We start from the raw sequence: 25,961 nt of genomic DNA, 5'->3' as shown, positions 1-25,961 counted from the left end.
ATGAATAAATGAATAAATTAATGAATGTCCAAAAAAAGAAATTATAAATTGCAGCAAATATTTCCACAATAATAACTGGATTACTGAGGTCAACATTTCCTCAGTTAAAGAAAGTAGTTCCAGTGAAGGTGTGTGAATTTTTCAGAGTAAGCAGGACACTGTTTTTGGAAAAATGAGTTAATGTTTACATGCACACCAGTATTCCCCTATTATTCTAAATATGACAATATTTTGAATTTTATATATAAATATTCTGCTTTAATATTCCAATTAAAGGCCTTTGCACACAGTTGTGCTTTTTTCAGCCAAAACTGTCGCACGTTTAATATCAAATATGACCTCACGTTGTGTCAACCCCGTTTGAACACTGACTTGTTAACTTTCATCTGAACTTAATGTGCAAGGTTTCTGTGCATGAGGTTTTTTTGTTGTTTTCTTTTGATGACGGATTAATCTTGATGTAAACAGAAGTGTAAGTGGAATATTCAGTTTCATTAGATATGTAAACAGCGTAATAAGATTATTGTCTTTTGCGGAATAAGGGCAAAAAACTGACTATTTTGTGTATGTAAACATACTGTTGATCGTTTTAAATGTCATTTTTCAAAGCTGTGAGCACCAAAAACAAACAAACCAACAAACATCACCACCGTATCAGGGTGTAGGTAGAAATGTGCAAACATTTTGCATGATTAGATACCACTAAAGAGAAGTGTTTTTATCTGCAGAGGAGCTCAGTGCAGAGTGAGGGAGACTGAAAGAAGAATTAAAGGGATACAATTGATATTAAAGTGCTGATGCTTTTAAAAAAAAAGAAAAAGAAAGTATAAATACATGCAATGAATGGGATAAAGTGCTTCATTATACTTCATGATAACAAATGATTATTGTGACAGTCTTTGTGTATTTGCAGAGTTTTTCAGGCTGATGATTAAGTGTCACCAGGTTTGATTCCAGTGGAGAGCGTCAGAAGTCACTAGTCCTCGCATCACAACACAGCAACTGCAAAAATCAGAATACAAAAGTTATTATGACATGATTTCTCAGCAAACACTGTAAAGCAACCACCATCAACAGCAAGAAGTCTGTTTGGATGCATGTGCAGTGCAGCGTCAGATCAAAATAACAGATTATAACGGCTAATACTGACAGGCGGCCTTTATCATTGTGTCTCTGTGGTGAGCGAGAAAACAATTGAGCATTCTTGGTCTTGTTCCAAATTAAATGCATTAAATGCGTTGACATTTTGTTTGTAAAACTGTAAAAAATAAATGATTCACCAACCAGATAAGATGTGAGGTGTTTTCATTTGAAATATTGGCACCTGTTTGGTGCAGCCAGGCATAAAAACACCCACAGCTCTGTTGCCAATCAGTTATGGAGCCGGACAGACCGGTAAACATCCGGGTGTGCAGCTTCAGCCCTGACTGTCCGCATACACACACACACACACACACACACACACACACACACACACACACACACACACACACACACACACACACACACACTGTAAAACACATTTCTGTTCTGTCAGCTGATCTGCACAGCGTGGGTGTGCTGCACGCACGTGACTGTAAATCAACACAGATAATACTGCCTCACTGTATGATCTGTTCTTGTATTTACAGCCTGAGGAGAGATCGAACCACAGCCAAATTACATTTGGCGTGGTCAAGTTTAAAATGTTCCTTCAAAGATTGCACAGAGGCATGTGTGCAGGAAAGTGTCTGTGTGTGCATGTATGTGTGTGTCAATTATTCATACCACAAACACCTTGCTGCAAAAACAATATGCTTAGAAAAATTGGACTGCATGGCATCAAAACAAACAAACACACACTGCATTTACCAAAAAACAAACCTGGAGTTGACACCCTGAGTGCACACACATACAAGTTTACATGCAGTGTGAAGTGCACATTTGATTTGGCTCCAATCAGTGCGGCTGGCACACATGCACAGGTGAGTCTGTCTCATTCCTTATGCATGTAATTTGCAGCTAAATGCATGATGAAACGACACTCCAGTTATTTATCCAGCACAGTAAATTTTTAAGCTCAGTTATGGACGACTCAAATCTCTCACCAGATAAGATAACGTGGAGTTAATTCTAGAGACACATGGTCCTCTTGCCAACCCACGTGTACCTCCTCTGTGACTGTGTGCAGGAGTAGCCATTGTTGTCTGACCCTGCAGTGGGAGCTGTGGAGAAATCTACAAAACTCTGCCACAGAGGAGCCAAGCGTGACATTTTGAAAGGCACATTCAGTTCTGATCCAGACCACCAGGAGAGCTGCTCGGCCTTGCAGCAAATTTTTCGCAGAGGCGGTTTGCAGCAAGAAAAATCTGCTGTGGCCCAGAATTCATTTTTACCCATAGAACACCATTATTTAAAAAACAGTTGACACCACAAACTGCAAATAAGGTCGATTTTGAATCTTTCTGCTATATATATTTAAATCATGGTGGTTTTAAATTTTAAAACTTTCCCGGAGCTAAGAACAAGGGCCATCACATATTAAAGTCGATGAGTTCACATTTTCTCACAGTAGGTGCCGGCAGGAGGATAACAACTGCACATATTTAGTAGGCTGCGTACCACAGATGTAAACCCAAAAGCTAGAAAGCTTTTTCAGCTTTTGCGCTGGGCCAGCCCGTTCTCATTCAAAACTTGTACAATAAGTGAAGCTTCATTTATATTGCACTGTTTAAAACATGCAATTACAAAATGCTTCACAAACACATGAACACACACTTAAAATAAATTAATTAATTGATCGAGTTTTAATAAATTATAATATGGAACACAATACGACGAGGGACAGACAAGACCAAAAAAAAGCAAATAAAAACATAACGCATGGAGTTGCTCCAAAGGAAGGCTTGACTGTAAAGGTGACGCCACCTGTATGCCACTTTGTCAGTGCTTCTGGTGTGAGATCACGACACCATAAGGCATCTTTTGTATGCACATGAAACACTGTTGGACAACGACAGGTGACAACGCTGTCAAGTGGATAGGTTGTGGTGTTAGAGCGAATGGCCAGAGAGCACCGACATGCACAGAGGCTGTGTCAATTTTGCAGCCTAATGGGACCTGTGACACCTGCATAAAACATGGCAGGACAGCATCAGGTGGAAACGCTGCCCTGAAACGACATAACATAAAGTGCGCAAGGGTGCCTATATAGCAAGGGGGTGATGGATGGATCCAACAATCCCGGACTTCCATGCAGGAGTGCTGGGTTCTTAATGTGAAGTTCATTTCTACACCAGGTGCCTCCTTTCCTTACTCCTAACCATCTGTGCCAGCATGTGTGTTTGTTGACATCCCGACGTTGGTTACCATGTGGTTTTGTTGCTTAAACATCACCATGTGCAGCGTCATCTCACCATATGCATTTGTTGGCATCACGGTAGCAACATCACAGAACATCAACAGCAAATGCTGAAGGATCCCTAAAATGCAATATTTAGACGCTAAAGTCCACTGCAAAATGGCACACTGTGACAACTTGGGATGAGAACCTGTTGAGTACGGACAGATTCACCGCCAAAAACCTGCAAAAGTGATACATTTGTCACTGAGCTCACGTTAGCAGGCAGATGCTAGCATTTAGCTCAGAGTAAAGCTGAAGTGTTGCTTCATCTTGTTTGGTGTTTCCCCAAAATAAACTCTTGTTCTGCAGCTTTGCTCTCTGTGGTTTGAATGCATGAAACTGATTCTGTCTTTGGAGAATTCTCACCTGTCTGTAACAATCTCCAGCAGCGCCTGACCAGGTGACTGTATTTGTGGTTTGGGCTAAATGTGATTCGAAAACACGCCAGACAAAGCGTCCGAGCTCAGCAGAAGCCTCGGCTGTCTAAATATAGGTTAAAGGGATCTGAGATGACTGCCAATAATTCACACAAGTGGTCTTTAAATTGTTGTGCAATCCCAGTTAGTCATGAAGTGAGGCCTTTATTTAGGGAGCATGCTGTCATCAGAGCCCTGATCCTCTCAGCTGTTGGGCTCTGCTGCAGTGACACAACACCAACGGCGTCTTACAGACCTTCATATTAATCACAACGACTCGTCTCATCATGACCGTTCTGTCTGCAGAGGCTCGCCGTGTCTCCAGCTCCTTGTAAGGACTGAAAATGGTGACACACACAAACTGTTTCAGAGGGATGTCGAGTTTTATCATGATGATCTCAAAGTGGTCAGTTTGAAATATCTGAACATGTACAGGGCAATAAATTTAACTTTTTAACTTCACTGATAAGAAAACAAACTCATGAAGGCTAAAGTGTGTCAAGGCTGCATTAAACGTCCACAGTCACGCAGACACGATTCTTTTCATAGTCCAGTCTACGGACTATGGGAGGGCTAAAGTGAGCTTACTGTCTACTTAAAGCCAGTGTTCACTGAAACTAAAACTGAACAATGCTGCTGGGGCTGGAGTGATTGTCGAATATCCAACCTAAAAGTCATGTCACCATGGCATGGCTGCGGCTGGCCAACACGCTCTCATCCCAAGTTGTCACATATTGCACCTTTGCAGTCGACAAGTCTAAGTATTACTCTCTAGGTATCCTTCTGTGTCTGCTGCTTACGTTCCAGGATGCCGCTGCCATGATTTCAATGAATGCACATGGTGGGATTATGCTGCACGCCGTTATGTTTAGGCAACAACAGCACATAGCAACCAACGCCGGGTGGTCAACAAACGCACATGCTGGCACAGATAGTTGGACTCCACATCAAAGTCCAGGGTTTGTTTGACCCATCCACCTCCTTGCATGCTCTATAGGTGCCCTCGTGATCCTTATATCATTTGGTTACCGGCAGCATTTCAACCTGACGCCATTTGGCCACATTTCACGCGCACACAGCAGGTTCCATTCAGCCACATTCTCAGGTGATGCTGCCTGTACACGTATCGTGCAGATGTGGCAGGTGCCATCTGGCTGTCCGCCAGAGCACAATAACACTGTGACCGCTTCTCTCTGGCTGTGTCCTCAGCTGACGCCGTTCAGCAGCGTTAAATGCACACGTGAAAGGTGCCTGTTGGTGTTGCGTTCTTATGCCAAAAGCAGTGACAGGGCTGCGCTATTTTACAAGTTTGGAATGAAAACGTCCTGCTTCCTACAGAAAACATTCAGTGAAAGTGAAACTTAATGATGTTGCCTGGTCTGGATAACGAATTTCCAAGTTAAAACTCACTTCCCCATGGCGATGTGGCTGCGGCTGCGGCTGCGACTGCGGCTGCAGCTTGCTTGACTGCAGTGTTTTGGACTGGACTAATGTTTGGAACAAGAGATCAGAGCATACGCAGTTGGTGAGATCATGAAAAAAGCGGTCTGTGTGCAGACGTCCACTCAGACCCTTGCAGACATGGGAGGATGATAACATGTCAAACAAACCAAATTGGACCCTTGTGGACTGTGCATGTATGAGATCTATGGTGGCCAACTCAAAAACACGAATGGCCCGGTCTCCAGCCAGTGTTTGTTTTGGGCTTCTAACATCACTCAGTCATCACTTCTAACACACACACATCAGTGGAAACACAGTCATCTTGCAATTGTGTTTAATCGTCATTTCGAAAATATCGCTATAGGTTTTATTCAGATCTGTCTCGGAAACCCCGCCTAGTGATGCAAACACTGATGGTGGCTCTATCATGGGGAAGTCCTCTAATACACAGGAAATAATAAGTTGTGGTAAGTTTGATATTTTTCCAGCTGCAACACCAGAATATTAAAGGAAGCTGACGTCACATTACAGCACACACAGTTTGAGGGAAGTTTGACACCGCATCATGGTCACTAAGCAACAAAGACAGAGACACAGTAAAAACAAGCTGAATACAAAGATGCTTTTTATATCCTTTCATGATTAAACCCTTTCATCCTTCTCTTGTCTTTATTCAGCTGATAGTGAGTTACAGGAAGAGACACTCCTCTGATAATAACTCTTTGATTCTCTTAGGCCGCAGCTGCAGCGTTTCTCAGCGGCGCTCAGTCAAATGTTTCAGTAAACCGAGGTCAGAGGAGGTCAACATCTCTGTAGCAGTTTTCTGTTCACAGCTTTTTCTAACCGATGGCAACTTTTAGGTACTTTCCACTGCACCGAGAAACACCAGCTGATATGGGCCAGTAACCATCCAGGCGCTCCGCCCCAACACTCTCGAAACAACTCAAACAGTCCAAAACACTCAGAGCGCAGGAAGAGAAGACCTGGTTCGACTCTAAACTGACATTTTTTTCTTTCTAGTTATGCATTTTTACAGATAAATAGGGTCTAGCATGCTTTTCACTCAAAGTTTCCTTTTTTGTTTAATAAAGTATTGCACAATGTTTTAGATTTTACATATTTTATTTCTTATTAACCTCTGAGACAAGCAACTTAAGGAAACATGGCCAAAAAATTATATAAATAGTAAAAAATAGTGTGAAAAAAATAACCTAAAATAACTGAAAAAATAGCCTGAAACAAACTCAAAAATTGATAAAAATTAGAAAAAAGTATTTATATGATGTATTTTATTATTTTTGTGTTTTTCTGTATTTAAAAAAAAAAAATCACAATTATGAACACAGTTTTAGACATTTTTTTCCCAACTTTAATGGATAGTTTTCTAATAATCCTTCGCTCTTTTATAAAACAAACTTTAGGTGATTTTCTTGTCACTTTTGCTGTTAGAAATTACCTGAAAATCTGCACAAAAGAATATAAAAAAAACAAAAAAAAAAACAGATAGTGACAAGAAAGAAGTTTAGGAAATCAAGAAATTAAGGCATTCATTTGTTAGGTTTTATTATATTCCTTTCTGTAACATAATTTATACATATAATTAGTAGAACAAAAATATAGCTTTCCAGAAAATTTTCTCTATTTTTGTGGATGATTTTCTAATAATCCTCATTTTTTAAAAAAACACATTTTTAGATAATTTTCTTTTCACCTTTTGCTAATTTATTGCAATTTCTGGGACTTTTTTGCACGTTACATGTTTCTGAAAGTAATTAAATCAATTTGCTCAGGTTTCAAAGAGTCAAACAGCTTGTGAAAGGTGCCTCCCCGGGCAATAGATGGAAGATCGGAGAGAAACAGGGTTGTTGAAATGTTTGTCACGGCATTTATTAGTCAGACTGTGAAGTTGCAACCACACGTGCAGCCTGAAGTCACAGCTGAAGATACACTGTTTCCCAACAAGTGGCAGACAGCAGCATGAAGACACCTCGGCTATGATGGAAGTGTTGAACTGAACTGTTGTGGTTAAGAAGGGGAGAGATGTAAAGGCTGAACTTGTCTTTGTCAGTGGGAATAGTTAAACCGCGGCTGTAAAAAGTTGAGCACAAACAGAAATACTTAAAGCTTCTTATAAATGTCACAGACTGGCTCTAAGTGCAGGAGACACACAAATAAAGTGATTTATTAACCAAAAAAAGTCAAACTCAAATTCTTTCCTGGGGAGCCACTTTTGCAAAATGACAGGAGGCCAGGGGCCAATCGCAGCGGGCCGATACATGTTTCTAGGATCTTAGGATACTTCTCGGATTTTAGGACATTTCAAGGATTTTAGGACATTTCTCAGATTTTAGGACGTTTCTTGGACTTTAGGATTTTTCTCAGATTTTAGGATGTTTGTCAGATTTTGGGACATTTATATGATCCTAGGACTTTTCTCGGTTTTTATGACATTTCTCAGATTTTGTGACAATTCTCGGATTCTAGGATGTTTCTAGGATTTTAGGGCGTTTCTCAGATTTTAGGACGTTTCTCAGATTTTAGGAAATTTCTTGAATTTAAGGAAGTTTCACAGATATTTTGAAGATTTAAAGACATTTTGAAGATTTTGGGACATTAGGGTCTTAGCTAGGGCCTCTGATGGATGGTGCAGGGGATCCTCCACTGGCACTTTTCTTGAGAAACAAGCTCTATTTTGATGCTGTTTATGCACTTTGGCACCTTATGTATACTAAAGTACAAAAACAATTCACAGTGTGAATCACTTTATTTTTATTTTTAATTGGAAAATGGCTAGGGGGCCACCCAGCACTTTATCAGAGGCCAGATTTGGCCCACGTGCCTCATATTGAGTCTCATTGCTGTAGAGTCAGTGGAGTCGGGAGTGGATGAGTTGAAATTAACAAACAAAGAAAAAGAAAAAGGAAACAAAAGACACAAAGCAGAGAGGTGTGTTGAGGAGGTCAGTGTTGAGGCCCAGGTGTGTCCCAGGTGTGTCTCATACCACTGACTGCACTCAATCAAGTCAGCTGCCCTGCAGAGAGCACGGCACGCGTACAACAGCTGTCACAAAAACCACAAAAAAAGGTGTTTGTGCTTCTGTTCTTGCTTTTCGCACTCTGATTTTTGCCTTCATCAGTCAGAGTCTGGCAAAAAGAAATGGAATAAAATGACAGTTGTAGGGGTTTTTCCCAAGCAACTTTCTCAAGCAACGAATTTGTATGTATGAGTATGTTTAATCCCAGAGGTAATCAGTGTGTGTGTGTGTGTGTGTGTGTGTGTGTGTGTGTGTGTGTGTGTGTGGGTGTGTGTGGGCTCGCGCGTCTCTACTCGCATACCACTAGATCGGAAGACCGGTCGTTATGCTGCCTCAGGAGGCTGTTTCCAGAGAAATGTGTGGGAATCTCACTGACTGGAGCCGCAGCAGAGCGTTAGCTGCTCATGTTGCCTCATATGAGTTACCACACAAAAACACACACACACACACACACACACACACACACACACACACAAACACGCACACAAACGCAGGCACACACCCCTTCCTGTTTACCCAAAACAAAATGAAAACTGGAAAAACCAAACTCTGTTGAACTCTGATGAAGAGCTGCAGGTTGGATCATGACTCGGGAGACGTTGACGGCGGTTACGTTGGCGGCAGCTGGCAGGTCGCCTTTCAATTGTTTTTTTCTTTTAGAGCTTCAAAGTCTACCTGTGCCATTCAGAGCAGGACAAAAGGCCACGGCTGAAAAGCTTTAATGAATCTCAGCTCAAGTAAAAAAGCTCCTGATATTCCTGTTGAACCAACACGCCTCAAACAGCCTCCAAACAAACACATAATCTCTCTGAACATTGTAACCTGGAAATCTAGCCGCAGTCACACCCTGATTGAGTTATATCAGCACTCAATGTTCCCAGGACTTCCCTGACTGACACCTGCCTCCATCCTCATTCCTCCCATTCCTCCCAAACACAAGCTGCTCCCCTCTCTGAGCTCAAACTTAAGCAGCAGTCAAACACAACTTCTGTTTTTAGAGTGCAAAGATGCAACGGGGGCAATGAAAGAGCGAGCCGTGGGCGGGCGCACGTTTACAGGTATACGACTCTGCCGAAGACAAGCCTGCTCTTGTGAGTCGGCTTTCAAACGCAGCTCAGAGTAAATTTACTTTAGGAGGAAGCAAACAGTGTCAGCTGATAGAGAAAGAGCAAACAGCCGCCTCAGAGGACAGAGACACAGTGAAGACACTCTGCTGATGACATCAGCGGTTAACAGCATGAAGGTGGAAACGTGGTCAGCTGCATGAGTGTGTGACAAAGGTCTCGCTGTCGTGGGCAGATGATCGTGACAATAGGGAGTAGAAACAATAATGAAAAGTTAAACTCATTCATTTTTTTTTGTCTTATGTGAGCACAGCGTCAGCAGAGGAAGAGAAATGAAACTGAGAATGTTTTCATGCACAGTAGCTGGAGACATTTACCCTTTGAGCTACTTTTATAAACCTATATTATTTATACAGTCTGTGATATCAACCCAATCACAATCATAACTGTTTTTTCTTACACTAACCGCTACATCACGTATATATAATCAAACGGCGCTGAGCAAACTCTGCCTTCATTTATTAGTTTGAAGCCATCTAAAGAAAATCAATGTCAGTTAAGTGTACGCTATATTCAGAATATTATCAGCACTTTACCTCGCTGTCAGACAGCCCTGACTGACGGGATTTGAAGCCATTATATCAAAAACACCAAACTGAGAAAAACATTTTACTCCGCTGAACGGCGGAGCTGCTGCTCTACTGCTGCTCTACTGCTGCTCCACCACTGCTCTACCGCTGCTCTACCGCTGCTCTACAGCTGCTCTACCGCTGCTCTACCGCTGCTCTACTGCTGCTCTACTGCTGCTCTACCGCTGCCTCCATCAGCTGCTGTGGAAGCTAAAGAGTAAAAACAACATTCAAATATAGTGCATTTTTAAACTGTTTTTTTTTAGGTGGCTGAAATACATTTTGCTGCTTCCACAGCAGGACATCGCTCAGCTTCTGTGCCAGTGTCATGGGACTGTACTTTATTTGGGGCTGGGGTGTGACTTTTATTTAAAATAAATATAAAATAAGACCTTTTTGAGTTGTATCTTGCTCACCTAAGCCGAAATTAAAAACACAAGTCCCTCCTCAGTGCTTACATTTTTTAAATTACCTGACCTGTTTTGCAGCAGCCCTTCCCTTCTCATAAATAACAAACAGTTCCTATCCCCAAACCACCAAGGGAGGCCAGCAAGGCGACTAGGAGCACTTGCAGAACACCAAGTCCAGTCTCAGTCTGACTAAGGTGTTTACATGATGGAATAACTCGACTTTCAATCGAGTTATCTGAGTGCATTAGTCCGATTTTGTGAAATTCCATTTCATCCGATTTCAGTCGGAGTGAAGTGTTTACATGTATCTCAAAAGTCCAGTTTTAGTCAGACTGACACAAAAAATCACGTAAACGTACTGATTAAGATGTTTGAGAATAAATCAGATCAGTTTTGCTGATGAATGAAACATGAAGATCTGAAGCAGCAGTAAAGTCCGACTGCACAGCTGACTGAAACTGACGTCATTTAGTCATGAGGTCATTTCCTGTGTAAAGGCTGTCAGACTGCGAGACTCGGCCGGAGGCTCCACAGTCACCTAATCTGCTCCAGTGAGGGGGTGGATGAGGCAGCGGCATCACGCCAATCCAAGTGGACAACCTGACCACAACACAAGACTGAGGAATTTTAATGACTGTGAGGAGATTTTATTCACGTGGACGCTCAGCTGACTCTTCAGAAACCAGAGAGGAAGTAAAAAGGTGAATTATGAGGTCTCTTTAGAGCACGGCAAAGCACATTCAGACTCTGCAGAACTGAAAATACAGCTTCTAGAGAAGCAGCAGATCTGCGGGGAGTTTGTAAAGTAGAATGAATCATCACCAGACAAAAACTTAATTCATTAGCTTTAGTTTTACTGTGGGCAGACATTGTTTCAGCACCCAAAAAATGGTCTGACAGCGGCTCAGGCAAACATCTCTCCTAAAGGAAAAAAAGCTCAGACTCACAGAGGCAGGAACAAGACGTCACTGTGTTGACACCCAAGTGGCAATCGTTTCAGGCTGCAATAACGTTTGCTTCTTCAGAAAGGACGAAGAAGACTAAAACATAAATAAAAGTTTTGCTTTTTCTTTTTAACGTCTGAGAACACTGCTTCTTCAGTTGTCGACTCACACGGCGTGAACGACCCTGTCACGTCAGTTTGTTTGCACACAGAGTTTCTGGCTGCTGCACACGTGGTGGAAGAGCATGAAATCAACAGACCAATTCACAAATGTGAGTTCAGTCTGCAGTTCATTTTCAATTTCCAACGGTCGTTATTGACATCTGTACACCAGCCAATGGGCCAAACAGAACATGTGACACAACGCTGAGTGTCAGACAAACGTAAACAGACTGCAGCGTGCAGAGATGAGCTGCGACGGAGGAGTGTCAACATGTCAGCCATCTTTGTTGTTTTCCAAAGTGCATCAACTACACTTCTCTTCACTCAGCTAGCTTTCTGCTCATTGTTGTGTCTCGAGCCAAAATACTTTATTGTTTACTTTGCGTTAAGCACAAAGGCTCTGCAGGTTGTCAGCATGTCAACATTATGTTTAAAAGCAAGAAATTCACTATGGTTAGGAAAAGATCATATTTAAGCCTTTGAAACCTGAGCAAAGTGGTTTGATTTCTTTCAAAATCACTCGGTGAAGGCATAAGCAACTTAATAAGACATAGCCCAAAAATCAGCACAAAATTGATAAAACAGTTCCAAGAGAATTACTTGAAAAATTGCACACAAAAAAAGTAAAGAAATAAAAAATGAACAAGGAAATGACCTAAATAAAGTGCTGTAAGGTGAAAATAAAGTAAAAAATAATAATTAATTTTTTAATTTTTTTTCTGATACATAATTTTAAATATAAATTATTATAATAAAAATAGTGTTTTTGAGACATTTCTCTCATTTTTTGGATACCTTTATAATAATCCTGCTCTCTTTTTTAAAACTATTTTAGGTCACATTTTCTTGCATTTATGCAAGAATTTATGGAACATTTCTTGCATGTTGGTCGTGACTTTCTCCCCAAAAGAAATCAAAGAAAAGAAATCAAACCAGTTTGCTCAAAAGGTCAAACAGTTTGTAAACGCAATGCAAGAAAACTGATTTTGATTCAGGTTTCAAAGGGGTAAAATAACTGATTTTGTAGGCATGATCACAGCTCGAAATGCAGCCGATGGCTCAATAAATCACAAATGATTTTGTTGTTTGTTTGTCTTGAACGTTGGTCTGCAGCTTGACAGTCATCTTTCCAGCCTCTCCTCGACCTCCAGATGATAAAGTCAGCTCATGCATATAAAATCTAAACTGTGTCACAGTAGTAATGTTAAGAAAATACGGACAAAATATACAAATGTCACATATTTGTGGTCTGCAGAAACATACCAACATTATCCTTTGTTAAAATTGACTTGCTTTGAGTGTTTTTATAAATATTTAGTGCGTGTTTTTTTCTAAATTAGATTTTTATCAGTTGAAATGTGTGGAGAAGAGGCTTTCAATAAACTCTTGCGCTGCTGTAGGAAATAAACATTCGTGATCGCCTCCTTTTCTCCACATGATGAAACTAAAACTCAGCTCCTCCTAGAGATATATTGGAGTGTATCACAATAAAACAGGCTAATTTTAGGTGGAATATCACTTTAACACGGCAGCTCTTATCGGCAGAGGCTGAAACTTGCGTAGGAGTGTGTATAAACCGCAGTCTGAAACTTGAGCGCTGTGTCTTTAAAGAGCGTGGGCGAGCGTAGTGAAAGAATGTGGGGAGAGAGCCAAACTCTGCCTCACATTCTCTCAGCTCAGACGTGTGTTTCCCCCGTCCACACACTCCAGTGTCAGGCCCTTTAATTAAGTCAAATGTGTGTGTGTGTGTGTGTGTGTGTGTGTGTGTGTGTGTTTGTGTGCATGCATGCGTCTGTGTGTGTGTGTGTGTGTGTGTGTGTGTGTGTGGGAGGCACAAGTTGGCCCGTGTTTCACTAAAAACACTGAAGGTGTGAGATTTTTTTTGAAGGTAAAGCAGGGAATTTTTCTCTGTGGGCGCTGATAAAGCACAGTCTTACAGGAAAGCCGTCACCAAAACACGCTTTTTTGGACGTGACCCGAGGCCACCACGAGAAGACGACTGAAAACTTGAGAAAATGTGACACTAAAAGAAAAACAGAGCTTGTTCAGTCAACAAACAGTCTGATGTTTGCAGCCTGAGAAGCGTATCTCATAACCTCAGACACAGTTTGGATTTAGATGAGTGTTTTTCAGACATAGAAGGAGCTTTTAAAATAACAGCAAGGGCAGAAAACATGCTAAAACAATGTGGACTCATGTTGCATTCCCAAAACATTTGGTCATGTGCAAGAAAATTATTACTTTTCCATAACTTTGGTACCAAATGCTTCAGTGTGTCAGCAGATTCAGGGACTGTGTCTGTTTTAACCCTCTGAAACCTGGATCGACATTGGTTTGATTTGTTTTAAAAGCACAGCTTAAGAGGCAATTAGCAACTCGGTAAGAGTTGTCCTGAAAATTGCAAAAAAATAGGAAAACTGACAAGAAACTGAACCGAAATGAAAGACAGAATGAATAAAATTTAAAAAGAAAGAAAAAAGGAAAAATTAAAACACAAACAATAATCATCTAAGTATAATTGTAAATTTTAAAGTGAATTACTTTTAGCACTTTTTGCCACCTATAGCTTGTTTTTTAAAATAAATATATTTTTTAAACTTAGTTTACCCTTTTTTTTTCTTTTTTGTGTGCTAATTTTCAGGTAAATTTCTTGGAGCTATTTTTACTACTGCCTTGCAAATTTGGAATAATTTTTGAATTTTTTTTTAAACTACAGTTACTACAGTTTTAAGGAGTTAAAGAAGTATTTCACCGATATAAAGAGAGTCCTGACATAAATCTGGTCTGTCTCTGCAGCAGAAAGACACTAATACTTTTGAAACTAGTGATACAGGACCAGAGGAAACAGAAAAAAGGACTGCGGCATTCACTTTTACTCAAGAAGTAAAGAAAACCTAAAACTACCAGAATGCACTGCGTCATACTGGAACAATGCTGCATTCAAAAGGAACTCTTGAACTTGTGTTTACGGGAATTGTATAAGAAGTCATGAACTCTGAGGACTGAGGTCTTGAATACCAAAGATATAGAAATGCAGACACCTTATTGGCCGCTGCTCTAAGCTTGCTGTGAAGCATCTGCAAAGGCGCCATATTGGGGAGGTCAAGATCTGCTAGTAAACAAATACATGAGGTGCAGATTTCACTACAAAATCGACTGTAAATCTTTTTATTCTAATCCGATTTTAATGAAATTTGTTTTGTCATTAACATCGGAAAGTGACCATGTTAATGTTTGAACTGATTTCTGTTAGTGGAAGTCATCTAATCAGCTCCATGACAAAACAGTAATGCTCTGAATAACACTGGAATATGCAGACTCCAACTTATGATAAGCGGAATCCAGGGATGGTGTGGAACAAAGTACTTTTACTCAAGTACTGTACTTCAGTACAATTTCGAGGTACTTGCACTTTAGTTGAGTATTTACATTTTCTGCTACTTTAAATTTCATGCAGCTTCTATTTAAATATACTTCCGCTACATTTCAGAAACATTACACACACGTGTAATAATCTACACACACGATGTATCGTGCATAGTTTATGTGTTCACTTATGCTAATTTGGAAGAACTGGTACGTGCTTTAAACTCACGAGGACAGTCAGATTTATCATTATAAGAACACAGGTGCAAACAGTTCCGGAGTTTAGGAACACGTCATGAATCAGAGGTAGACTTTTCTTGCAAATTTAAGAAAAATCTAAAGAAGATATTAGTGAATGAGGCAAGTTGTTTTGTTATAAAGTTGGCTGAAAACTGACATGGTATTCCTTTAAGAACAGCAGTTACCAGATCAAGAAAATGTGCAAAAAAAGGACTCACATTCTTAAAACATGAGCTCATCTGCAAGGAAATGATTACGTTCCAGTCATTTTCAGCAGATTTTAGGGACTGTGCCTTATTTGAATAGATTGTTAATCCTTTAATAAAAAAGCAGACAAGGTTCATCGTGGAAAACACGACCTCGCCCTGCTCTGGAGCCCCTTCAGGGTCCAGTGAAGGGCTCTCTGCATTCCTTCACGCTCGGCTCTTGTTTTTCTGCTGGACGTTAGTGAAGCCTGAAAATGCCGCGGATCACTGAGCTAATGCAACACAGTTGATGTTCATGTGACACGGACACCTGAGGTTTGTCATCACACCTGCAGAGCCACTAACGGCTCTGCTGTCCTTTTGTCTCTCAGATATGTGCATCCAACATGTGCTGGCTCCATTTATATTCTCTGTTTTATATCAGAGCAAAGTGTATCAGGTTCAGGTTTTGGATTGTTGGTCGGGGGAATAATTGCAAAAATAGTCGAACTGATGAGTCGGCGTCTGCATTTTATCAAATGACCAATTTCTGCCAATCATATTCAAGGACACAAATTGCAAAAAAAACAAACAAAAAAACTCAAAAAGAAGTAACTACAGCTTGATTAGGCAAACAAATGACAGGCTGATTACTGAAAATGTTGCAAAAATACAAGGGCGCAGGAAGGCGGGTGCTGCAGCATCCCCTATTGACGTGGAGTGGAACAACACAGTCTGTAAATAGTGAACAATTTCACCATCTCTTGATATATCTAAACATTTCTTTTGAACAGTATATGACAGGGTGCCTGACAGAAAATATATCTTACAAAAGCCGCTTAAAATGTGCAGATTTTTATGGTTCTTCTAATCTGACAACATCATTTCAGGTGGAGCGTCAGGGTCAGCTCATGGGTCAGCTGAACTTGAGGAAAGATTTAGTTAGCAGGAGCTAATCAATAGTATAAGCAAGCTGAGAGAGACCAGAAAATTACTGAGAAGGGTTTTGAAGTGACATTTTAGATCCATAAAATATGTCTGATGAGAGGACTGCCACTGCAGGAGCACAGCCTGCTAATGACGGAGTGTAGCGACATGATCTGTCCAGAGGACATGAGGTGGTTCAGTGAACGGACCACCGGATGTCCGATGGCCTTCAAAAGGAAATTAGAAAAATTTTGGCACATGCAGTCCAGAGGCAAACACCCCGTTTAAACGAGAATGACCCTACTAAAAATGTAAAGGTTTTTCCTTCGCATTTAAAAAAACCCCAGCATTCATATGGTAACATTGTGAAATGATCATCATGAACACAAAACAACTGATAACACTGTAATGTGCATGCGAGGCCAGTAGTTGGCGGTGTAACTGAATAATGATAAACCATAGAAAAAGAACACACATGCATGAAGCATCACCGTTCTCACAGGATCGTGCATTGCCAGTTTACAGGCGACAGAAGGGGTAATGTTTCCCAAAGATTAAACTCTGGAACCTGGTTTCAAAAGTTGGCGTTTTCAGAACGCCACTGTCACATGAACAAAAGGCCAAACCACAACAAACATCTCATGCAAGAACAGTTGCCGTGTAAATGGCTCAATCTTGTGTCCAAGGCAAGAGAGCACATCTTTTGGAATAACTGAAACACGAATAATAGTTACTTACTTCTGTTACTTATTATGTAACAGATATGTGAAGCTTAACGTTTCAACAATGCTGTGGTTCACATATAATGAGGTTCAGGCACAAAAACCATCCGGTTATGGGCAGGAAAAAATAAAATACCTGCTTTTGGACGCACGATTATGGCAGGAAAAGCCAGAAATCTCTTGGTAAAAACAGCCTGTTTTGTTGTTTGTTGGTCTCAAACAGTTATCTGCAGTTGGCAGCTGCCTCACCTAAATGCGTGCAGATGCATAGTTACGCACCCACAGTTATACTGCGCAGCACTGCTCTGTAAAAATATGCTCCAGCGCGCATGGCAATAACTGCATTATCATTATTATTTTGCAAGTTAGTGTGTGGGAATTTGTCTGCAAATCTGGGCCAATCAGACTTCACCTCCAACATGAAGTAAACATAGTCAGTCCACAATGTACTGAACGTGGTGTACCTTTTTGTATCACTTTGAATACTCAAATACATTTTTGTTCAGTAAATCAAAACGTTTCCAGTTTTTCTCAACAACAGAGATATAGTTTGACCAGTTTCTCCGCCTCGAGCTTTACATGTTCCTAAATTAATTTCTGCACTTCAACTAGTACAATATCTGCCTACACAAACTCAGACTGTCATTAAAATGTTCTGTGTAGAGACAAGACACGTAGAGAGGAAACGGAGTTAAATCTGGGACATTTGGGGACATAAAGGAGAATGTCTCCTCGACCTTGAGTCTGTGATCACATGCCGTTTGCGGCCTGAGAACGGACACTTGAAGTCTATTATTATTCAGAGCTTGTTGCACTGTCGTCACATGGGACTGTTCTCTCAGGAGCGCTGCGTTCCCTCTGTCCCACGCCTCTCAGGTTTCAGCATCAGAACCTGAGACAGTTTCAGTCGACACTGATTTCCTCAGGTCATAGCGTCCGAGAGTCGGGGAACTTGTTAGAAAATAAGTGGAGGTGAAGGAGGTTACGGCTCCTTTTCATTTCTGCTTTCTTTTTAATTAACTAAGAATTTATCCCAAAAAAAACTAAATATCAGAAGCTCGATGTTTGGTTGGTCAAAGCGGATTTCTGGTTCCGCGGTTGACAATGTGATGACTATACTCAGCATCACTGACAGATATCGGATATATTGTCAAGTTACTGGAAAAACAAACTTAAACACGACAGTTTGCCATGTGCTTTTGTTGCCTAAACATACCCATGTGCAGCGTCATCCCACCATGTGCATTTGTGGACATCATGGTAGTGGCGTCCCAAAACATAGAACGATGCTCAGACATAATATGTGGATCCAGAAGTCTACTGACAAAGCTGCAATATGTGACGAGTTGAGATGAAAACACAAGCACATGATGGGATGACTCTGCCTGTGGTTATGTTTAGGCATCAAAAGCACATGGCAACCAATGCTGGCACGTCAACAAACGCACATGCTGGCACTGACAGATAGGTTCAAGGTTTCGAAAGAGACACATGGTAATGTGTAGCCAAGGTTCTGTCTGACCGTGCTCTCAACCTGACGCTGTCCAATCATGCAGACGCAGCAGGTACCGTCAGGCTGTCAGTCGACCAATAATCTCCGGCCGCGTTTGCAGCTGATGCCGTCCAGTGGCTTTTCTTGTTGATGCGAAATGTAGCTTTTTGCTTTGGGATTTTATGCTGAAAGCATTGACAAAGTGGCCATATTTGAGGACTTCAGAATAAGAACAAGCTGGATTATTACCTGAATTTCAAGTGCTCAGATTTTTTTATCTGGAAATAAATTGCTTCAGATGATCTGGATAAACTGTTTACAATTGGTCTGATTGCCTTTGTGTTATTTTGATCCAGCGGGCACGGCTCATCACTTGAGTAGGTGATATATTTTCATTTTATGCGCAGTATTTTCTTTTTTGTATTTATAACGTTTTATGTCTGTGCATGTGTAGATACTGAGCATGTATGTTTGAAGTGGTATGTGAGTGTGTGTGATTCTTTTTAAGTAAATGCTTTTTTGATTCATCTGATTGTTCCCTGTCTGGTCTGACTTCTTCTCTGTGACGTCACAAAATTTCCAGATAATAGCAGTTCCCTTTGTGAGAACACAATTATCTTAGTGACATAAAAGGAAGTCTCAAAATACAAACTTAACAGGAACTCTTCCTGGAGGAAAAGAGACGAACAGTAAAACATAAAATGCAGTGTGCAGTACATTCACTCACACACACACACACACACACACACACACACACACACACACACACAGAGCGCAGCAGTTTGTTCTCACAGAGGTCAGATAACCTATCACACATTTATCGGAGGAATCTGCTGTCAGTCAGCAGTTACTGAGGTCACACGACAATCTGACTGCAAACACACACGTTTACATCTAAACACCAACACAACCTGCAATGTGCTCTCAAACTCTATTTATACACGACTGCCGTCTGTCCCAGAAGTTTGGGATCATGTTGCCCAACAGTTCTGTCCGTCGGGTTTCAACACTTGTTCCCGCTTATAAAATTTTAAAATAACCGGCTGAATGATGTCATCGCCTGACTGAAGTGTGATATTTTCTCTCTGTNCCCAGAAGTTTGGGTTCATGTTGCCCAACAGTTCTGTCCGTCGGGTTTCAACACTTGTTCCCGCTTATAAAATTTTAAAATAACCGGCTGAATGATGTCATCGCCTGACTGAAGTGTGATATTTTCTCTCTGTGTCCTTGAACGGGGGGGGGGGGGGGGGGGGGGGGGTAGCTCATTTCTGGCACAAGTTCAAACCAGTAAATATTCTGTCAGCTTCCTGAGTTTATTTTCTATGTAAATCTGTGATTCTAGTAAGAACATCAAACATTCCCAGATTCGGTACAATGTTAGTTCGTCCCGAGGCGCTCCTCGTGGCCTGTTTACAACTCGTTTGTACAATCAAAATATGAAAAGGAACAAAATCAGCCCGTAGCATTTGTACAGAATGTGATGTACTCTGTGAAGGTGTTTGTGTGTTTGAGCCTCTCCTGTAATCACCGTATCAAACTCGACATTAACCAGGAGACGGAGGAGACGCCACTCTCATATCTGTCCGGCAAATATAGAGCCAGCAGCTGGTTAGCTTGGCATAAAGACCAGAAACAGGGTGAAGTCCGGCTCTGTCCAAATCCCCCCAACAGCTCACTGACACATTATATCTCTGAAAGTCAAGCTCAAAGTGATAGTCGCTGCTTTTACACTGCATGCTCATGGTGGGAATATCGTTACACCGCAGGAGATTTTTAAAGCTGCTAGCAGTTAGCACCATTTATATCTTTGTTATCTGAGAGCAAGTTACGGTCCATGGGCCAAATCTGGCTCCCAACAGGCTGCTGGGTGGACCACAACCACAAAAACATTCACAATAAAACAATAAAAATAAAGCGATTCACAGCGGGAATTGTTTTTGCACTTTTAGTATACATAAGACGCAAGAGTGCATAAAACAGCATCAAAATAGAGCTTGTTTGTCAAACAAGTGCCAGAGGAGGATCCCATGCAACCCCAGATAGAGGTCCTAGCTAAGACCCTATGTCCTGAAATCCTAGAAATTTCCCAAAATCCAACAAATATCCTAAAATCGTAGAAACATCTTAGAAACTGAGAAATGTCCTAAAATCCTAGAAATGTCATCAAAATTGGGAAATGTACCCAAATCCTAGAAATGTCGTAAAATTCAAGAAACGTCCTAAAATCATAAATGTCCAAAAATACATGCAATGTCCTGAAATCCTTCTGGCAGAATGATAGAGAGTGATGCAGACGTGGAAGTCCACTGTCAAAGCGGCGAATATGTGGCAACATGGGATGAGAGTGTGTGGGTGTATCATACCGCCACAACGGGTGCCTGTCTGTGCGTTCGTGTCTGACGCCGACGTCCACTGAGAAATGTCGTTATTTGACGATTTCAGAGTGAGAACAGGATGCTCCACTGGATGTCACTAAATCCTCCACACCGCAACTTTAAAGTTTTCATTTCTGTAAAAAATGAAAACAAGTCATGGCTCCTCTTTAGAAACAGCATGTGGACTTGTAAAAATCAAAATTATAATTCACGGATCACGGGGGGAAATATTTTTGTACCCTGAGGATCAACATTTTGAGGACATTCCATAAAAAAGTCAGAACTGACAGAACAAACAGAAGTGAGCGTTAAAGAAGGGGAGAAATGAACTCATTAAACCACAAAATAAGTTTAAAATCAATTTGTTTTAGAGTGAACTTCTGAACCTTTGTGTTCTCTGGTTCACCGCTGCAACTCGTGATCAGTACGAGTCTGTTAAGTGGAAACTCAGTCCAGTCATTAGCTGTACTTGCCAAATACTTGCTACTGTGCTGAGGTTTAATTTAAGTTTATTAACTTCCGAGTTCCTCAGACGAGAGACGAGAACTTTGGGAACAGTAAGTAACTTAATTAACTCAATGTACAGAACAGAACTAAATTCGTAAACAGTCCTCTGTCAGCAGATGAAGACACACTGATGATGTTTCTCTGGATATGAAAGCTTTCCTTCATTCTGACCAAATGAGTGTAAACACAGCTCAGCTCACCGCTGAAGCAAACCCACTCCGAAAAACCCAAACAGCTCCTGCACAAACACACTCAGATCAGATGACACGCTGTATGTGCCAAGGCAAACACGCTGCATGCATATATGCACATTTCATGCTGCTGCACATGGACAGCACCTGCAGCAGCGTGTTTCTGCAGGGACGATCATTATTGTTCATCAAGTACATCAGAAATGTAAGGAAAGGAAACACTGACATTAAGGCACTGTCTAAAGAAAAACAAAATTGCCACTCTTTTTTTTTTATTTCTAAGGAAAAGCAACTAGCTAAAAACTTATATAAGAAAAAAAAGTCTAAATATTTTTGGAATTTTTTTTTCACCAAATATTGTGCAAAAATATGTATAAATATGTATATTTTTTAAATAAATCACCAAAATGTTAAAGGGAAAAAAAAAAAAATATGAAGCAAAAATGATTACCAAACGTTTTACAGAAAAAAATCACCACGAATACAAAAAATTTTAAAAAATCATCAAAAAGTTTTAGGAAAAAAGCATTCACCAAAAGTATTTGAAAATCACCAAAAAAAATCAAAGGAAAAACAAAAGCCAGATTTTTTATTATTTTTTAATTTTTTAAAGAAAATTCGTGGGCCCTTGAGTTTGGAGGGCATGTTTCTTTAAAAATGTTGGTGATTTTTTTTGCCAGGCTAAGCTTTCAATGTCCTTAAATCCTGGAGATGTCCCTTCTGCAGACAGTAACTCATCAAGCAACAACGTTTTTATTTCCCTTAACAGGAAGAAAAATACACATATATTTTTCAGATAATCTAAGCATGTAATAACCGAGACCAAAAACTAGAAGCATGTCAATGATCTAATTAGTTAACTGATACTGATCCATCTTAATTGCTTTACATACACTCAGTATGATAATCCTCCGCCCACACAGTCATTCCTCAGGGACGCTGATCCACACTTTGCCCCCATCGATCTGATTTACAGCTCTGATAAGAATCGGCAAAAAGAAAAGAAAAATTCCATCATCAGATTAGAGCCAACTGTTTCCTGTCCATGCCACTCGTGTGGCCGCGGGGCAGGGCGCCACACTCACCTCACATCTGCTTAAGCAAATACAAACACACCTCAGGCCAGTTTGTGTGTCTGTACGTTTAATCCAATTCAAACAGTAGAAAAGATCATTGATTAAAGGGGATATAAAGGGAATTTATATCTTTCACTTAATGTCCAATCTACTTATCTGTCCCAACTCTTTAAAGTTTACATCATCATCATTTACTGTCTTACCATGTCTCATAGTTAACCCTTTGAAACCTAAGCAAATTGATTATATTTTTACTTTGAAAAAAAACATGAAAAGTAGGCGATGAGAGCGACTTGAGAGAAATGACACATAAATAAACGAGATATTAGTAAAAAAAAAAAAAAAAAAAAAAATTAATAAAAATAAACATGTTCATTTTTAAAAGAGCAGAGAGAAAATGTCCCAAGAAAGTTAAAATAAATACATCAACAAATTAATAAAACAATGAAATGCCCTGAAAAAAATCTATAGTTATAATAATTATAAATAGAGTTTTCTGGACATTTTCCCTATCTAAAAAAAAAAAAAAAAAAAAAAAAATCCTATTGGTTTTGAAAGAAATCAAACCAATTTCTTGCCTCCAGTAACTGAAAATAAGTCAAACAACTAACTATCTTGTTCACTTTCTGATGCTGAACAAAACAAATTTCATGCAAATGGATTCAGAATTATGCGTATTACAGTCGTTTTTTAAAATAAAATCTGCATCTCTCAGTACACGTGTATTTGTTTGCTAATTCATGATCTCCCCAATATGGCGGCCACCCAGACGCACATCAAACCGTATCTATGCTTCTATAAGGTATAGGCCACTTTTGTGGGCTACAGCATACGCACAACTATAAATCAGTCTTTAAAAGCCAAAAGTTTCCTGAAACAGCTGCTTTCTGTTGTTTTTATAAATGTTGCTCAAACAGGAGGAAACAGTAACTTTGTTGGGGACTATTTTCAGCGGCGGATTAATCCACATTTGGTGTTCTAGTGAGTTTTTGTGTCAGCAAGAATGTTTTATGGTAATGAAGGAACTTCTTTGGATAAACATGGAGCTCTGTGGTGCAGAGGAACATCAGATTTTAACTACTTGTTGTTAGTCGATCATTGTTGGTTTTGTCGACAATAAGAAGAAAAGAGACAACCCGCAGCTTAATTCTTTAAGACGTTTCTTTAAAGGAACTTGAAACGGGAAAGCCAGCTGTTTATGGACACGTCTGTTAAACTGTTAAACCTCTTTACGGGTTTAAAGAAACTGATTGAATTCTACAACAGCAGGATTAAGACGGTAAAACACTGATTAAACCGACAGTTCAAAATATCACAAATATTTATGATAATTCTAAAAAATCCATCTGACGAGCATTCAGGGTGGAATTGAGTGGATTAATGTTTTCTGAGCAACCTTTTCTTTGTGTCGGTGAAATGACTGACGAACAACACGCAGATCAACACTTTACCAAACAGCTTTTTTTCTTTCTGCTCGTGTGGCGGCGGCGGGATGGAGCTGGCGGGCCTCTTTGTGTCTTTGGTTATCAGCCGAGCGCTTATTTTGTCTCTGCCGTAATCCCCCCATCATCATCCATGGGGGAGGATGAAAGATTTCAGCCCTGACCCAAATTCACAGAAAGGCCGCGAGAGACAAAACAATAGCAAAGCTCAGAGAAAAGCCCCTAATTATGTGTTTTTTATACATGCGTGTAGGTGCACTCTGTGGCAGCAGCAGGGGAAACACACTGAAACACTCATCTGCTCAGTAAAACTGTCATCAGTCATTCAGACTGCAGGTCATCTTCATCTCAGGGTCTGAGCTCATTTCAGTGAAATGAAACTATATTTGATTGTGGTTTCAACTGTGGTTTAACCCTTTGAAACCTGAGAAATTGCGAGAAATTGCAATGGGCAACTTTACAATAAATGATCCAAAAAAAATTTGTAAAAATACATTTTTTTAGAGAACAGTAAAATATTATTATTTTTAAAAATATTCTTACTGTAAGAAAATTTTAAATGTAATAATAATAAAAATAATTAAAACTATATATTTCCCCCTGTTTTCTCTCTCTCTCTCTCTCGCTCACCTTTTTTTTTTTTTTTTTTTTTATTTTTACAAATTTCTTTTATTTTGCAGGATATTTCTTGCCAAATTGTCTTTTCTCCCCCATGTCTTTGAAAGAAATCAAACAATTTTCTCATGTTTTGGAGGTTTAAATACTTGCAAAAGGCGTCTGCAGCGCAAGAGAGCTGTTCTATCCAGGTGTCAAGGGGTTAACTGAGGAGCTCCACAGGTGTGACTGTGTTTAATAACTAACTATGAGAATGAATGTTGTTGAAATGACTGTTAGCACTCAGTTAAGTTTTCCTGGATGTAAAACACGTTTTAGAAAGTCCCTAAAATCTTCTTCTTCTGTGTCATTTCATGTTTACAGTTTGCTTTCGTTTGATGTCGGGATGTCCCGATCAGATCAGTAACGGGCCTGATACACATTTCTTAAATTTCTCATCAGTTATCAGGATCTGTTATTTTGAGCATGCACCCTGGCTGATCTTTTGTCATAAATGGAGAGCTTGATTTGCAGAAGATATTTAGGTTTTATTGTTTTTTTTATAATTTTTTTTTTTTTTAAATAAATAAATAAGGAAAAATCCAGACCTTCACCGATCCAGTTGAATGTCTTCTCACAAAGAAAGCAGCAGGAATTCTGGAGTTATTTGTTTTTACTTCGCCTATAAAACACAAAGGGATGAATGTTAACTTCCATCCAACAGACAAAATCACACCTTTTTCTGTGGTCTGAACAAAATACAAAGACACACACACAACACAAACTACGTAAAGAGATGCAAACCCCAAAAGTTGTTTCAGGTTTTTGGTCAGGAAATCACATAATTAAATAAATAAATAAATAAATAAATGAAAAGAAAAGAAAAACAACTTCAAACTTTAAACTTATTGTTTTGGATGTTTGTCTTTGTGGTTAATAAGTGCGAACCTAATAACACAATTGGGAAAAAAAAATAACTTTGTGGTTCCGATCAAATAAAACAAACGGTGGGTGTGATCACACCTCAACATTTTCCCGTGTTGGCGTCTCTGATGTTGACGGCTGGTGTTGTGTTGGAATTATTACATAAATATCATCATGTTGTGTCTCTGCCGCTGACTCATCACAGTGTGGGCTCAAAACAAGCGATGCCTAACATGCAAATCCTCTCAGCGTGGCCGTGTGACTGTGATTAGGTTACACTCGGGTTAACGAGATCAGGTTAATGAGATCAGGTCAATCTTTTAACACAGTCAAATGTGCTGAATGAAGCAGCTGAACCGACGTTTCGAAGCTCCGAGAAAATAGGTATATGAGTTAAATGAAAACTGTACTTTGAGATTTGACCTAAATATTGTTCC

General features: G+C 40.0%; 1 long non-coding RNA gene across 1 annotated transcript; it reads right to left on the bottom strand.

The window, feature by feature from the left end:
* On the bottom strand, nucleotides 1–25,388 carry LOC121946078. The gene is made up of 3 exons (XR_006105989.1): nucleotides 25,209–25,388; nucleotides 20,779–20,924; nucleotides 1–1,002 (listed from the first exon to the last, which is right to left on the bottom strand). It is a non-coding gene; the product is annotated as an uncharacterized LOC121946078 (long non-coding RNA).
* Nucleotides 25,389–25,961: the final 573 nt, after the last annotated feature.

Source organism: Plectropomus leopardus, chromosome 7, assembly GCF_008729295.1.
Source record: "Plectropomus leopardus isolate mb chromosome 7, YSFRI_Pleo_2.0, whole genome shotgun sequence".
Classification (NCBI taxonomy): domain Eukaryota; kingdom Metazoa; phylum Chordata; class Actinopteri; order Perciformes; family Serranidae; genus Plectropomus; species Plectropomus leopardus.
This window is presented reverse-complemented; position numbering and strand designations above follow the sequence as displayed.